General features: G+C 45.1%; 1 protein-coding gene across 3 annotated transcripts in view; it reads right to left on the bottom strand.

The window, feature by feature from the left end:
• The window catches only part of ALK (ALK receptor tyrosine kinase), a 979,633-nt gene that overhangs the window by 116,525 nt on the left and 847,038 nt on the right, over positions 1 to 16,070 (bottom strand). The gene's annotated exons all lie outside the window — the stretch shown is intronic.

The following is a 16,070-nucleotide window of genomic DNA, read 5'->3' as shown; positions in this document are numbered from 1 at the left end:
TTGCCCAAAATGATCCTGTTCAGATCTTGTACGAAAAAATGGTGGCTATTGTAGAAAGAAAGGTAAAATATGTCTTATGGCAAACTGGCAGTTTCATCAGAGTAAAGGTACCCCCTTTTCACTGATTCTCTTTAAATACCTGCTTCTCTGTAAATTGCCACTCCTTTGTCTTCCAGTCCTTGATACATGGTTGCCTCACAATTTGATTGAAGAAGTTAAGAACGATGACTGCAGCCCCAAACTTCCCGCTTTTTTGCATACAAACCCTTCACTAATAAGGTCACACCAGGGCATTAGGGCCCTCAGGGACTGATCTACTTCTGAGACCCTGGACCTTATAAGCCTGGTCTATAACCACAGACTCTTCACTTATACCTTTCCCATTTCTCCATAACCTGCGTAGCCAATATGCATCTCCATTGAGACCTCCTAGGATAAATGAATGAATCTGTTAATTTTTTTTCTGGCCTCACTTAGCTTTCTTGTACCAGCTGGATGCCATGCTTGGAAATTTCAGCTCTACCCCTGCTAACTGTAAACCCTTTCAGCTCTCAGCCCATGCCATGCAATGCCTAGCTTGGGCTCATGCTTGACACATGCTTTCTCCTTTTGCTCCTTGGCTGCAGAATATTGGTAATTTGAACCTCCATGAATTCAGACTGTTGAATCTCAATACCCTGGATGTGAGGTGGTACTTGTTCATTCTCTGTTGATTTCCACAGTTGATTTCTGGACACACATAGTACAATGTGTGTTTCAATACTGACACTGTCACCTCACATACTGACACTGTCACCCCCTAATGCCCACCTCCTGATCCACTGATTTGATTTCTACTTTACTGAGAAAGATCTACTATGTCAGGTACAATATCCTTCAGCCCCCTTCTCTCTTTTTTGTGGGCAAAGTGTTTATTTATTTATCCCCCTTTCTTTTCTTTTTCTCTTAGAGGAAGCTGCAAACTTTACTATCTTCCATGTTAGCCCTGCGCATTTTCTCTTCCCCAGTCTTTGCTCTTTTAGTTACTGCCCTCATTTCCCTCCTTTCCCCAGCATCTCAGAGTTGATCTTCTGGCTCCTTAGTCTACAAATAAGATCAAGGTTCACCCATTCTGGAGAAATATCCTTTATTTGGTCCTCTGGGCTCCGCTGGCTTGCAACCATTTCTTTGCCCCATTCAGATGCTCCCATCTTGAACAGCTGGGATGTAACTGCTGCCTCTAGTTCCTTGTTGCTCATGCTCTCCTTAAATTCTTTCAACCTGGTCTCTGGATAATTTCCTCATTACTCTAGAAAAATAGAGTAACCATGTCCTTTATAACTCTGTGAACTCTTTGGAGTCTCCTAAAGTGCCTCCCCCACTCCACTCTTTCTCTCTTCTGAATTCTCTTGTATATTTCTGTCCCATTCTCCTGTTGATCATGCTTATCTGTGACTCGGCATGGTTTATCATTCCCTATCAAAAATTATGGCATTTACATTCCTCTATTATCTGAGGAAATCAACTTTTTCATCATTCAACAAATATTTGTTGAGGACTTATGCTGGGTCACATGAATTCTCCATTTCAGAATGGTCTGAGACCTCTAGAATCAGAGCGTTCTGAATTCAGACCTGTTTTTGCCACTTTGGCCTAGTTATTTAATCATTTTGAAGCTCAGTTTCCTATTCTCTAAGATGAGAATAGTTGTATCTCTTATAGGGTTATAGGGACTGTTAACTGAAATAATAATTGATGTAACAAAATATTAAAAAGGCATTTTGGCCGAAGCATGGAGGCAGTAGGTGCCACATTTCAAAGGAAGTGTAAGAGCACAAGGGTGCAGAACTTTCAAGAGAGGTGGATAAAAATGAATGACATAATTCTTAGCCCCACACTCATACTTTTCATATTACAAAATGCTGGAGGTTGACTTTAGGAGAGAGTTTTTGGAAGGTGCTTTTGGCATACCACAAATTCCACTTCACACTCTTGCTAAGAAGAAGGTGGGAAGGGGGGTCCATCTTTATCTCACGCCAAGAGAGAATGGTTTTATGATACCACATCAAAGACTTGATACTTATCCCCTGCAGTTTTGGAAACACAGTGGATTAGTGTCTGTCTCCTACCTGGAAGGTCTAAAGTTTGAACTAGGGGCTGGCTAGCTGCTCTGATGGCAGAACAATGCAAGGTGGCAGCACTGGGTGGCCTGCACTCCCAGAGTTTGCTGGGGCAGAAATGCATGAGTGTTGCATATGGGTGGGAGGAGAACCATGTATAGGGGAACCCATGCAGGGTCACTGTAGATCTTGCCTAAGAGGAAGGTAAATAGACAATAGTAGGAAGAAGCTGCCAGTATCTTGTGATGCCCAAGAGTGGAGGAAGGTGGAAGTGACCACCTACAGTAGAGATGCACATACCCGGCAGGGCACGGTGACTCATGCCTGTAATCCCACCGCTTTGGGAGGGCGAGGCAGGTGGATCACTTGAGGTCAGGAGTTTGAGACCAGCCTGGCAAACATGGTGAAACTTTGTCTCTACTAAAAATACAAAAATTAGCAAGGCGTGGTGGTGGGCACCTGTAGTCCCAGCTACTGAGGAGGCTGAGGCAGGAGAATCCCTTGAACCCGCAAGGCAGAGGTTGCAGTGAGCCGAGATTGTGCCATTGCACTCCAACCTGGGTGACAGAGCAAGACTCTGTCTCAAAAAAGAAAAGAAAAGAAAAAAAAAAGATGCACATGCTCTAAGTCAAGGCGAAAAATCCCAAGCCATAGTGGAGGGAATGAGGAGAAAGGTGGATCTACAAAGGAACCCCAAAAGCCCCTGTGTGAGAAATAGTAAGCCTTGGATATTTGTCACATCCAGAGAACACCAATGCAAGATTACCCAACAGTCTCCAAAAAGAACTTTCTTGATCCCCTGAACTCCTCTCACTGTCTATGCTTACAACCTCAACAGGTCAGAAGTCAGTAAGATGACAGAAGAGGAGGAGAGGCTGGGTGGAGAACTAGAGAGGTCACTGACCACACCCTTTCTCTCATTTCAGGCTTTCCATCTGCAATAGGACCAAGTGTGGAGGGGGCAGGAGAGGGCAGGAAGGATGACTCTAAAGCAAGATTGAAGTTATGACTGGATGAGCATGCTGATTACCAAAAAGCCTGTGTTTTGCATTTTTAAGTGACTGAAGATCTGTCTGCATTACCTTCGAGTGATCAGAGAAGTAGCCTGTCAGTTTTCACCTAACAACCTACACAAGGAAGCTGAATGAATGCAGGTTCCAGACTTCCCTACACCAGTCTACTTGCCAAATTTGCACCTGCCTGACATTTCTATGCTTCTATACTTTTTATTCTTCCATTTACTCTACCTGCTTTTTCCTTCTGTCCCCTTAAAAAATGAAATCTCTTTCCTTTTCAGGAAGCCTTTTTCTTATCATCCATCTCAGAAACGACCTCTTCCTCCTCTTAAATCTTCTAACTAAGGTTATTGGGACCTGCTGCTTTGTCTTCTCTCTCTACCCTTGGTCATGAATTGCTTCAAGGCAAGGACTGTCTTATTCATCTTATGTTCACGGTGGCTGTCAAGCGAGGGCAGGTGGTAGGAACCAATCAATGTCAGCATGAATAAAATTGCATATCTATATAGGGAGACACTCTCGTCTTTGCCAGGCTTTCCTCTTAGGGGTAGTCAATCAACTTTCCATCCTAGGAAGCTCCTTGGCACTTTCTTACATTCTGTGGGTCAGGGACCAGGGAAGGGGAGAGGTTCCTCACTTCCCAGCCACTTGGCTATATTCTAAAGTGCCTCCTCCTCAGCCGCTCCCTGGAACTTTTCAGTTTAAAGTAGAGTCTGCTGTTGGTATGAGCATGTCGGCAAGATGCAGCCCTGTCTTGTCTATGCTGGGACCAGGGGAGAGCCAGCAGCTGAGCTCTCTCCATCTTCCTGTTCTGTGTTTTAGGCCAATCAGGCTGGGCAAAAGAGAGAGAACTGGACTGGCCACCCTGGGATGGTGTGAAGGCTATGGCATCCTTAGCCTTCTGAGGAAATCTACCAGGATGCTTCCTGGGATTAGTCCTTAAGGGAGATCATCATCTACTCACTCACAGATAGTTACTGCTTCCTACTCTGTGCTGCATACTCTGCTTTTGAAGATGAGCTCCTGCCCTCATGGAGCTTATCATCCAGCCAGGAAGATAGAACTTAAATGAATGATTACAAATGATCTGATTGTCGCAAAAGGTGAAGTAATTGGAGCCACTTGACAGTCAGGACATATGACACAAGATAATCAAGGCAAGACACATGACATCACACAGTAAAGACTTAGGTCCAGACAGCCACTGGACCCAACTGCTCAGAGCTAGGAACAAATAGGAGAATTAAAGAATTAACTTCTGACTGGGCGCGGTGGCTCACGCCTGTAATCCCAGCACTTTGGGAGGCCGAGGCAGGCGGATCACCTGAGGTCAGGAATTCGAGACCAGCCTGGCCAATATGGTGAAACCCTGCCTCGACTGAAAATACGAAAATTAACTGGGCGTGGTGGCAGGCACCTGTAATCCCAGCTACTCAGGAGGCTGAGACAGGAGAATTGCTTGAACCCGGGAGGCGGAGGTTGCAGTGAGCCGAGATCGTGCACTGCACTTCAGCCTGCGGGACAAGAGCAAGACTTCATCTCAAAGAAAAAAAAAAAAAAAGAATTAACCTTCTTTCATCTTATAATGATACCTCCTATGTTTATAGCAGAGGACACTCAACTACAGCCACAACTCAAGCCAAGGCATGCACTGAGTTTCAACAATATCGCATTCTAGAAATAGATGCAAAAGGCCTGGAATAAGATTGCAAACTAGTAGCCAGTGAATGGCTGGCAAATGTGTATTTTTGGCCATTTTTTTTTTTCATCCACTGAGTGTTCAGTAAGGGAGTATATCCAGGCAGATGTTCTTCCTCAGGATATAAGCAGTCCACTGGCTAGCCATAGGCAGAAGAATGAAACTGGGTCCCACCTCTCACCATATACAAAAGTTAACTCAAGATGTATTAAGGATTTAAAGGTAAGACCTCAAACTATAAAAATCCTAGAAGAAAACCTAGGAATAACCCTTTTGGACATTGGCCTAGGCAAAGAATTTATGACTAAGACCACAAAAGCAAATGCAACAAAAATAAAAATTGACAATTGGGACCTAACTAAGGAGCTTCTGCACAACAAAAGAAACTATAAACAGAGCAAACGGATAGCCTACAGAATGGGAGAAAATATTTGCAAACTAAGCATCCAAGAGGGGATTAATATCCAGAACCTATAAGGAACTTAAACAAATCAAGAAAAAAAACCAAATAACTTCATTAAATAGACACTTCTCAAAAGAAGACATGCAAGCAGCCAATACACATACGAAAAACTGCTCAACGACAATAACCTCAGAGAAATGCAAATGAAAACCAATGAGATACCATCTCACACCAGTCAGAATGGCTATTATTAAAAGGTTAAAAAAAAAAAAAAAAAAAAGAGATCTTGGTGAAGATGCACAGAAAAGGGAATGCTTATACACTGTTGGTTGGAATGTAAATTAGTTGAGTTGCTGTGGAAAACAGTATGGAGATTTCTCAAAGAACTAAAAACAGAACTACCATTCAACTCAGAAATCTCACCACTGGGTATCTACCCAAAGGAAAATAAATCATTTTACCATAAAGACACCTGCAGTCACATGTTTACTGCAGCATTATTCACAATAGCAAAGTCATAGAATCAACTTAAGTGTCCCTCAATGGTGCATCGGATAAAGAAAATGTGGTACATATATACCATGGAATACTACAGAGCCATAAAAAAGAATGAAGTCATGTTCTTTGCAGCAATGTGGATGTGGCTGGAGGCCATTATCTTGAGTTAATGTAGAAACAGAAAATCAAATACCGTATGTGCTCACTTATGAGTGGGGGCTAAACAATGAGTCCACATGGACTTAAAGATGAAAACAATAGATACTGGGAACTCCAAAATGTGGGAGAGAAGAAGGGGGAAAAGGATTGAAAAACTACCTACTGGGTAGTAAACTCACTCTTTGGGTGATGGGTCCAATAGCTGCCCAAACCCCAGCATTATGCTATTGCATAATGTAACAAACCTGCATGTGTACCCCCTGAATCTAGGAAAAAGATACAAGCAGTCCAGAGCCTATGTCTTTCCCTTGGCCTACTTTTCACCTGTTTCTTCCACATTATACCTCTAAGAACCAGTCAGTGGTTTCCTGCTTAGAGTGTGGTCCTCAGACTGGTAATCCCAGTCTAGTAAAATCAGTGTTACCTGGGAACTTGTTAGAAATGCAGAATGTGGCCGGGCGTGGTGGCTCACGCCTGTAATCCCAGCACTTTGGGAGGCTGAGGTGGGCAGGTCACAAGGTCAGGAGTTCAAGACCAGCCTGGCCACCATGGTGAAACCCCGTCTCTACTAAAAATACAAAAATTAGCCAGGTATGGTAGTGGTGGGTGCCTGTAGTCCCAGCTACTCAGGAGCCTGAGGCAGGAAATCACTTGAACCTGGGAGGCAGAGGTTGCAGTGAGCTGAGATGGTGCCACTGCACTCCAGCCTGGGCGATAGAGCGAGACTCTGTCTCAAAAAAGAAAAAAAAAAAAAAAAAAGAAAGAAAAAAAGAAAGAAAGAAAAGAAAAAAGAAATGCAGAATCTTTGGACTGATACCAAATCCCTGTCCCTGTGCTCCTGTGACTCATCCCACAACCTTTCCAGAATGCACTGGAACCACCCGCCCTTTGCATCAACATTCATTCTTCAGTGGCTTGTCCAACCATCCTCTTTCCTTGCCTGCTGACTATGGCATAACTTGGAGTCTGTGCTTCAAGGCCAATGTGGATTAACTGTGTGACCTTAAGCCAACCACTTTCCTCCTCTGAACCTATATTTTGTTAAAGACAAACTTGTGATAATAACCACCACACCTTCCCTGCCTGCCTTAAAAGGGGGTTATGAAGTATGAGATGAAGAACATGGAAGTAGAGCTCCTGTGATACTGTGAATGGCATGGTGAAACCAGTGGTTTTCAACCTGGGGTGCAAATTAGAATCAGCATTCCAGACAACCAACGTCTGGGCCCCACTCCAGAGACTCTGATTTAAGTAGATGTGTGTAGGTCCTGGGCATCAGCAGATTTTAAAATTTCTCTACGCGATTCTAAAGTGCAGCCTGGGTAGAGACCTCTGGGGAGCTGGGCTACTTAGTGCAGGAAGGGCCTGGCCGTCTCAGTGAGGGGTCCATTTTCATCTTAGACTTTGAGTAAGAGGCAACTCTTAATAACTTACAAATGGCTTAAAATGTGCCCACCATCACCAAGGTGTAGAGGCAGGGATTTTCCTGCAGCGCGGAGTCTGCTGCTCTCAGCTAAGGGCCTTCTTGGGGCTGTTACATCACCTCCAGAAAAAGACTGGAATAACTGAGAGAGAGAGAGAGAGAGAGAGAGAGAGGGAGAAAGAGAGAGAGGGGGAGAGGGAGGGAGGGAGGGAGAGAGGGGGAGAGAGAGAGAGAGAGAGAGAGAGAGAGAGAGAGAGAGAGAGAGAGAGAGACCCCTTGAGCAGGAATGACCTGAGGATGTATATGGGGCTAGAACTACCCTCTTGGACCTGCAAGATAAGGTTTTTACCAGTTTCTTAATTAGAAGACTCAGAGGCCTAGTATCAGTTCTGAGTATTCCTTGTTGATCACATGTGTCTGACATTAGACAGCACTCACCGTATGTGGTTCCTAGAGCAGACTGCAGGCTCAAGTCCCTCTCAAAGACTTTCATTTCCCTTATATAGTCCTTGGTTAGAGAGGTCCCTTGATATCATTTTATGTAAATACCCATGCCAAGTAGACCCAGCTTGATCTTGGCAGTCAAGTTTCCAGTCCAAAAACACCCTTAGAATTCCATCTTAAGATCTGTTTCTATCTGGGTGGCCTATAGCAGAGGTCCTCAACCTTTTTGACATCGGAGACCGGTTTTGTGGAAGACAATTTTTCCACAGACCAGGGTTTGGGGATTGGGGGGTGGTTTCAGGATGATTCAAGCACATTACATTTATTGTGCACTTTATTTCTATCATTATTACATTGTAATATATAACGGAATAATTATACAACTCACCATAATGTCAGATCAGTGGGAGCCTTGAGCTTATTTCCTGCAGCTAGACAGTCCCATCTGGGGGTGATGGGAGACAGCGACAGATCATCAGGCATTAGATTCTCATAAGGAGCACGCAACCTACATCCCTTGCATGCATATGCGGTTCACAATAGGGCTCGCACTCCTATGAGAATCTAGTGCCACCACTGATCTGACAGGAGGCAGAGCTCAGGCAGTAACTCGAGGGATGGGGAGTGGCTGTAAATACAGATCAAGTTTCGCTCACTTGCCTGCCGCTCACCTCCTGCTGGGCAGTAGTACTGGTCCGTGGCCTGGGGGTTGGGGACCCCTGGCCTACAGGATATGAAGTCATTTGTTAATTGACTCTTTACTGAATGCCCGGAAGCTGAACTAGGCACTTGCACGGAGGCTTATCTCATTGTATATTGACAACATCCCTTCATATAGATATTATTATTCCACTCATTTTTCAGATGCAGAATTGAAGGCTTAGAGAGTCAGTCAGTCACCCCTGGGCATTAAGCCCACAGGCTGCAGACCTGGAGTCCACACTATGTTGTGTGTTCTTTCTACCATACATGGAGTGCAATGCCCATATAATATATTATGGTACTCCTTAAAGCTTTGGGGGCATATTGCAAAGATTTTCCAGATCTTCATTGCTCAACATGTGGTCTGTGGAACAGCAATGTGGGCGCTACCTGGGAGCTCATTAGAAATTCAGGGTCTCAGGGCCTGCCCCAGCTCTTCTGAATCAGAATTTATATTTTAACAAGATCTTATCCTGGAAATACTTTCCTGTTGGAGAAATTAGGGAGCTAGTGAATTTTAATGCATTTACAACCACTGTCCCCGCCAGACGATTAACAGTCGTGTGTGTGTGTGTATTCACACAAATATGGGAAATCTGATACAAATTCTAAATTATATTTATGGGATATAACGCTTGCTGGTGCCAGTAACAATAAAATTTTTGATCCTTCTAGACACATCCTAGTAGATATAGGTTATAAATGGCAGTGTTTGACTAATAAACTCTTTTATATGCAGACAGCAAATGAGACAAGTGAGTAGAGGCAACACCAGGAGCACGCCACCAGCAATTATATCTTCTGGTTCCAGCCAGCGCTTTCACAAGGGCCATTTTTTCCTGCCTCTCGGAAGGGACTGATAGACTTTCCAATTATGTGGTACCAGTGTTTGTCATTTTATTAATTAAAGTCCTGTATGTAAAGCAGGAACGGCATTGTGGCTAGGCCTAATGCTATTATTTCTCTCCTGGCCCATTCCTCCTCCAGAGGTAATTATTGCAATTTTATGTCTTGAATATGCCCCATGTTTGCTATGCATACCTCATGGCAGCTTCAGGACAATCGCTTCAACCCATAGAAAATACTGTAATGATATTTAGCCTGCAGTGTTCAAAAGAGACTCAATGATATCAAATAATAGCTATTCTGCATGCAACATCCCCAAATGTAGGAAGTGCTCTGAGGGGGGAGGTGCTATCTTTCTTCAAATTTCTGAAGACCTGCATGAATTCCAATGGTAGAGACAAAACCAAGGCTAGATGCTGTAGTGTGTATTTCACTTCAAGAGAAGGAAATACATTTTTAACAGAGATGCTCAAAGATGAGCTTGCATGGTGGAGGTACTCCCTGGGTATTCCCCATCCAGTCTCTGTTGAATGACTGGGATTGGAATTGTCATCAGGAACATCTAAGCAACCTCTGCATGGGGGTTAGGGCTCTCCCTCAGTATAGGGTGCCAGAGGGTTGTAATTCTCAGTGTGAACTGGTAATTTTGACTTCCCTGGTTTCAATGTGGTATCTTCTTAACTTCAGCTGAGAATACTGACTCACTGCAAAATCCAGTGTTTTTGTTCACCATCTTCTAATTCACCTTGAAAAAAGAAACACCACCACTCTAGCTATAAATAGCCTAATGACATATCAACCCAACACAGCAAGAAGCTGGCCAGATGCAGATTTTTGATAACAAGCAAATAAAACATGTTTCTGGCAAATGCTTGCAATTAAGAAATGCTGGATTCCTGGTCTTACAGGATACTTAAAAGATCAGGATTCTTCCTGAAAATACCACTTACTGTCTCCTTTCTGAAGGATCATGAGGAAGCCAGGGAACACCAGGGGACATCCATATGCCCTCTTTCTAAAAACATGAAGGCTACATATAAAAATAACCACCTTGGGATCCCTGGCTGGTGACGTTATAAAATTACAAGTTATTTATTTTTTCTTTTTTTTTTTTTCCTGTGGTCTTTTCTTTCTTTTCCAACTTTTTTTTTTTTTATAATGACTATCTGACTTTTGATAACTAGAACAAAAATAATGAAATTAATTTAGAGTATGCAGCTTTTAAAAGCATGTTTATGAAGACTAATATTGATATGGGAAAATGTCATGTTAAATAAAGAAATAAGACACAGGATGTTTATATTTATGTTATGTAAACCCTTTCTCTATAGCAAAGCTCAAATCTCAATCTATCTGTCTGGAAGGAAATGCACCAATATCTTTGGGGGGTAAGATTTTGGGCAATTTCAATTTTCTTCTTCATACTTTCCTGCATTTTCCTAACTTTCTACAATGAACATAAAGTTCTTTTATAATCAGAGAAAACAATAAATGCTATATTAAACAGGTGGTAAGAGAGGATTCTGATGTTGGAAAATAGTAAAAGCTAGCATTATGCTTTTACCCACTTCAGAGAGAATCAAGTTACTGTGCCTGTACTCTAGGCTTTGTGAGGGAGACCAAGGGAGGGTGGGAGCTTCTGCGGAATGAGGTGGGACAGTGCTGTGAACAGAACACAAGCTTTGGTATCAGAAAGAATGGTCTATTTTTTATGTATCATGTAATATCTCAGAGCTTCAGCATCTTCTTCCATAAAGCGGGGTCAACAGTCCCCTGCTTAGATATTTATTATGGGGCTTTAACAAGATTATATGAGACCAGTGCCCAGCTTAGCAAAGACATTTGATAAATGTTAGTTCCTTCCTCCTGCTGGGGACATTTTGTTAGAGATAAACAGTTCACAAAAAAAAAAAAGCTATAGGACAGGGTGAAAATGCTGTGTTAAAATTTCTGTCTAGTTTTTTGTTGTTGTTGTTTTATAATCTTCTGGGTTCCCTAGGGAATTATCTTTCCAGGCTTATGGGAAGAAAAAGATGGCATTTTCTTCAGTTACACTGCCATGGTGTGATCCTGGGCAAACGGCCTCCTCTGTGCCTCAGTTTCTCTGTGTGTGATGGAGATGACACTGAGGAGTAGCTTTGTAATCTGACTGCTGGGGAACAGGATGGTTCTAGGCAATGAAACTCCCACAGCCTTCATGGACACCACTGGAAAAAGTAGATGTGGGGCACAGGAACATCTGCAGGGGACCCAGAGCCCTCTGGGAAGTATTTTTCCCTGACAGTTGGAGAGCGTGTGTGCTCTCAATGGGGTGTTCCCCCAGTCCGTGGGGTCACTGTGTTGCAGTGACCACTAGTGGGAGCCAGAGAGGTCAGTGATTAACATACAGCTTTTGAATGGGACCCAAGTCTGTGCTAAGTGCCAAGGAAGACCCTGTTCACACCCCAGGGCCGAGACAGCATTCTTCCTAGACCTCAGCTTCATCATGCAATGGGAGAGGTATTAGTTGTGAATGGCTCAAAGGTATCAAATTAATTATGTCTGACTGCAGTTACAATTGCTGTTGATTACTGTAGCCATTAGCAAGTGCTCTGGCCGAGTGGACCACTTAACAGGCAGTGGTGATAGAACGCTGGGCTGCAGTGGCTTCCTAGCTCTAGGTGCTGGGGTAAGAATGACTTTGGCTCAGAAAGCTCAGGAAGGTGTCATTTGTTGGATATTTGAAGCTCATTGAGGAGACTTCTTGTTCGCTCTCATCCTGGATGAGGGTTATGCTTGCAACCGCAGGGGGTGGGGGTGGGGCTGCACAATTAATTAATTATCAACGAAGTGGGTTTATTGGGCACATCCTGCTGGTGCTAATGTGGGCACTGTGTGAAATAATGCTCCCGACCTGCCCACGTGTTGCTGATCGACTGAGAGGAGAAATCAGAACACAAGCAGTGGCTGAAGTTATGCAGCAGCAACTTCCTCATGCCTGAGTAACGTAAGATGAGGGATCATCATCATCATAATTGCTGCCATTCATCAAGCTTTGCAGAAAAGACACACGCTTTTCACATTTTCCTCTGATCCTGGTAACAACCTCATGCAGCAACTAAAACAGGTTTTGTTTTTGTTTTTGTTTTTTCTCTCAAATTAAAGGAAGTCACTAGCTTGAGGTCATATGGCTCCTAAGTGGGGCAGAGCTGGGATCTAAACTCAGGCCATCTAAGTCAAATCCGGTATTTACAGATTTGGTTGGGGAGTTGGGCAGACCTGGTTTCAATCATGACTCTGCCTCTAGCAGGGTGACCTTGGGCAAGTCACTTAAACTCTTTAAGCTCCAGTTTCTGTATCAATAAATGGGGGTAACAATTTTTTTTTATAATAAGATAATGTAGGTGAAATGCTTAGCACAGAGCCAGCCTTATACTAGGGAATCAATATTTGAAAACTACATCCTTAGTTGGCTTTAGTGATACTAAGGGTCTGTTTTTCCAGCTCTGGACTAAGTAAAGGCTTATTTCAACTAGGGTGCAAAGAGCTAGGGTGTTTGAGGGCCCTCATTAAGAATAATGGCTTGCTTTTTAGCATAATACAGCCAAGTGATTTGTAAGTGACCTGAAGACCAGAAGTTTTCACACTGAATGTAAGTGTTCTCAACTTTTCTGTAGAATAAACACCCCAAAGAGATCCCACAATCCTGTGGGCTGTCTCCCCGCATGGCTGGCCACACAGCAGGTTTGAAATCAATACTTGCTGGTTCACCACCTGACTGTGGACCCTCAGTGCCCCTGCCTCGCTCATCCCTCCCGCTCGGGGTCCGTGTGTGCATCCAGCCAGTCAAGTGCCTTGTTGCCATGGCTCAGGGGCTTATCAGAAGAACAGGGAAGATTTTATCCACTCACAGAGTAGCCGTGGGAGGTGGAGAGGCTCTGTAAGCTTTGACACACAGGGGATTCTCATTACAGTGATGTTATTACAGGTGTCTGGATGGTTGTCGTTAGAGACTGGAAGTGGAGCCCAGATCTCTTACTCATACAGAGAGCCTTTGGAAAAAGCCCTTTGGAAAATGCCTTGAGAACCACTGCAGCTTCCTCCTTTGTATTAGAGGGCTTTGCCCTCTAATACAAAGTTGCGTATGCCTAGATCCCAGCTAAAGGCTTTCTGAGGTTACTGTCTCCATCACCAGTAGTGTTAGCAGCTGCTAGCGCTCAGCCCTCCTAAGGTTTCAGCACCAGGGTCAGGGTGACTTATGGGGTAGATGAGGGGCAACCATAGTTGAAGCTGACTTCAGGGCCAACCAAGGCAGAACAGGTGCTCTTCAAAGTGCACCATCTATGAGCCTAATTGCAAACTAGGAAATGGAGTGAGATCATTAAAGTGGGGAGGCCTTGGGGCTTCTGAAAAAGGCAGCGAGGTTGAGAGCTCTTCCTCTGGGCTTCTTAGAGTGGGCTTCTTAGAGTGGGGGCACATATGCCGCTTGGCTCTTCCTGGGGGTACCCAAAGCCACAAGGCAAATAGGTGCATTAGCCACTCAATAGTAAAACATGAGGCATGTTTTTGTGTCCAAATAAATAGGCATGTTAAGGAATTAAAATACAGAATTGACATTTATTTTTAAGTTAAAAAACGGGTTTGTAAAAGGAAAGTCAGACTTGTGATGTTCTGCTCTGGGCCATATCACCAGACTTCCTCCCTGCCTTGGGTGACCTTGTTGATGGCAGATGTCCCACTCCCAGGAGCTCCCTGGGGAAAGCAGAGATACTCTTGCATCTGGAGGACACTGTGGGCCCTGCTGGCCAGCTGCGTGTGGTCTAGGCTCCTTTCCTGAGCCTTCTCTCCCCATTTGTAAAAGGGTGACAATATCATCCCTGGGGGATGGGGGCGATGTGGGGGAAGGCCCCTCTGTAAACATGTTGGAACTATATCAAGGTATGGGGTTATTGTTCTGTGTAGGTGTCTGCCGAGGGGGCAGTGGAACAAAGGGACTTTTGGCAGATTGGAGGACGGAGCTCCCATGCCCCTGCTGGCTGGGGAGAGGAGCTGGTGGAGATGGTGGACAGGGGCAGCAGGGGCCCCTTTGCTGCTGTTAAAGCATAAACTTCCCCTGACCCCAGCCACTGAACTGGACAACACCCCTCTCCCCACTATTGCCAGGCTACCCAGGGCAGGGCAGAGGCCAAACCCTCCAGATTCAGGCTCCTTGGAGAAGGCAGCCTCCAGCCTTGGTCTCAGAATCATCACTGAAGTCAGAGAGGAAGATAATAATAGTAACGGCTGCAACAGAGTAGCAGAAACCACATGTTCCATTTTTCAGCACCTAATTGTGTCCAGATTCAGGTGGGGCATTTTTCATATCTCCTCTCACTCGTTTCTCCTGACAGCCCTGCAGAAGATACTGAAGCGGAGAAGAGTGGGTCGCTGTACTCAAGATTTCCACGCTAGAAAGTGGAGGGCTTCCACCAAGGGCTAAGGGACTTCAAGCCCCATCCTTCCCACTGCACCGCACTGCCTTGCTATGCCCCTTTTGCACTCAGCCCCACATGGCCAGCTGGATTCTTCTGGTCACAGGAGGTGGCGTGGCTGTTGGGCTGTGGGGCAGGAGGGAGGCAGCTCTACCTGGAGCCACCACCCTGCTCCGACTTGCTGTAGGTGTCAGCGTTACTCTGTGGGAGCCCGAGCAGCCCTCTGCTTTCTGCTGGGCCCAGCATTACGTCCTCCTGGGCAGACAGTGGATAATTTAGAGGGATCATATGCTAGCTTGGGGTCCTGACCGTGGTCCCCAGGGCAGGAAGAGGAGTGTGCAGAGAACAGCATGTGTGAAAACAATCCCCGGCAAGACTAGCTGGATCTGCTCTTCATTTAGGCAAGCACTGACACCTGGAGCTGGACTTGCTTTCTCCCAGTTCAGGCACATTCTGTCACTGCAGAGATGTCACAGCATCAGATGAGATGGGGGCTGGACATCCACAGGAACTCTGCCTGATGAGTATCTTGGTCCCTAAATACCTGACCAAAGGGACTTGGGCTTAGTGAGGGAGGTAGAGATAACATTACCCCGGAATCCCCTCTAGCTTGGTACTGGTCCCCTACTATTTACAAAAAGGGTTTTGCAAACACTGCAAAGTACAGCATTGCTTGGCCAAGCACAGGCAGAGAGCGGCTGGTCCCAGGTGGGCTCTGATAGGGACTTGCTTGTTCTTTCACCAGTCAGCCCGGAGAGGGGAAGGGTGCAACATTCTTCTCCCTAGATGGTCATCCGTTCTATGCAGAAGGTAAACTGGCTCCAGAAAATAACAACTTTATTTGCCATCCAGCCCATGAGGCCTCCCGGAATGGCTTCTGCTTCCTGATTTGCTAAAGTAAGTTGGATCACATGGGGCTGAGAACGGGGCCCACCCAATGAACAAACTCCATTTGAGTCCAGTAGGTGAGTGGCAGTGTCCCCTTGGTGGCTCAGGAGTTAGACCCAGTGACTACTCCCAGCCTGTGGAGAGACGAAGTGGAGAGCTCTTTGGTTACACAATGGGGTGGGATTCCCTACCTGCCTGCAGAGACGTGGTAGTGAGGCTCTGAGTTAGGTGCGAGAAATGCCAGTTCTGATGCTTTTGAGGCTCTCCTCAACTTTCCCCAAGCTGAGAAGGTTCCATCTGTCCGCAGCAGGGCAGTGTGACAGGAAGAGCATGAAGCTCAGAATCATAAGATCTGGGTGTGGTCTTGTGTTTATTAGCTGTGGGTCTTGGGGTAAATGTCACGATCTGGACGGGCAGCCCCTGATGCGTAGGATCTGCTCTGG

The sequence above is a fragment of the Macaca fascicularis genome, chromosome 13, assembly GCF_037993035.2.
Source record: "Macaca fascicularis isolate 582-1 chromosome 13, T2T-MFA8v1.1".
Classification (NCBI taxonomy): Eukaryota; Metazoa; Chordata; class Mammalia; order Primates; family Cercopithecidae; genus Macaca; species Macaca fascicularis.
Note: the sequence above shows the minus strand (reverse complement) of the source record. Positions and strands in the feature narration are given on the sequence as shown.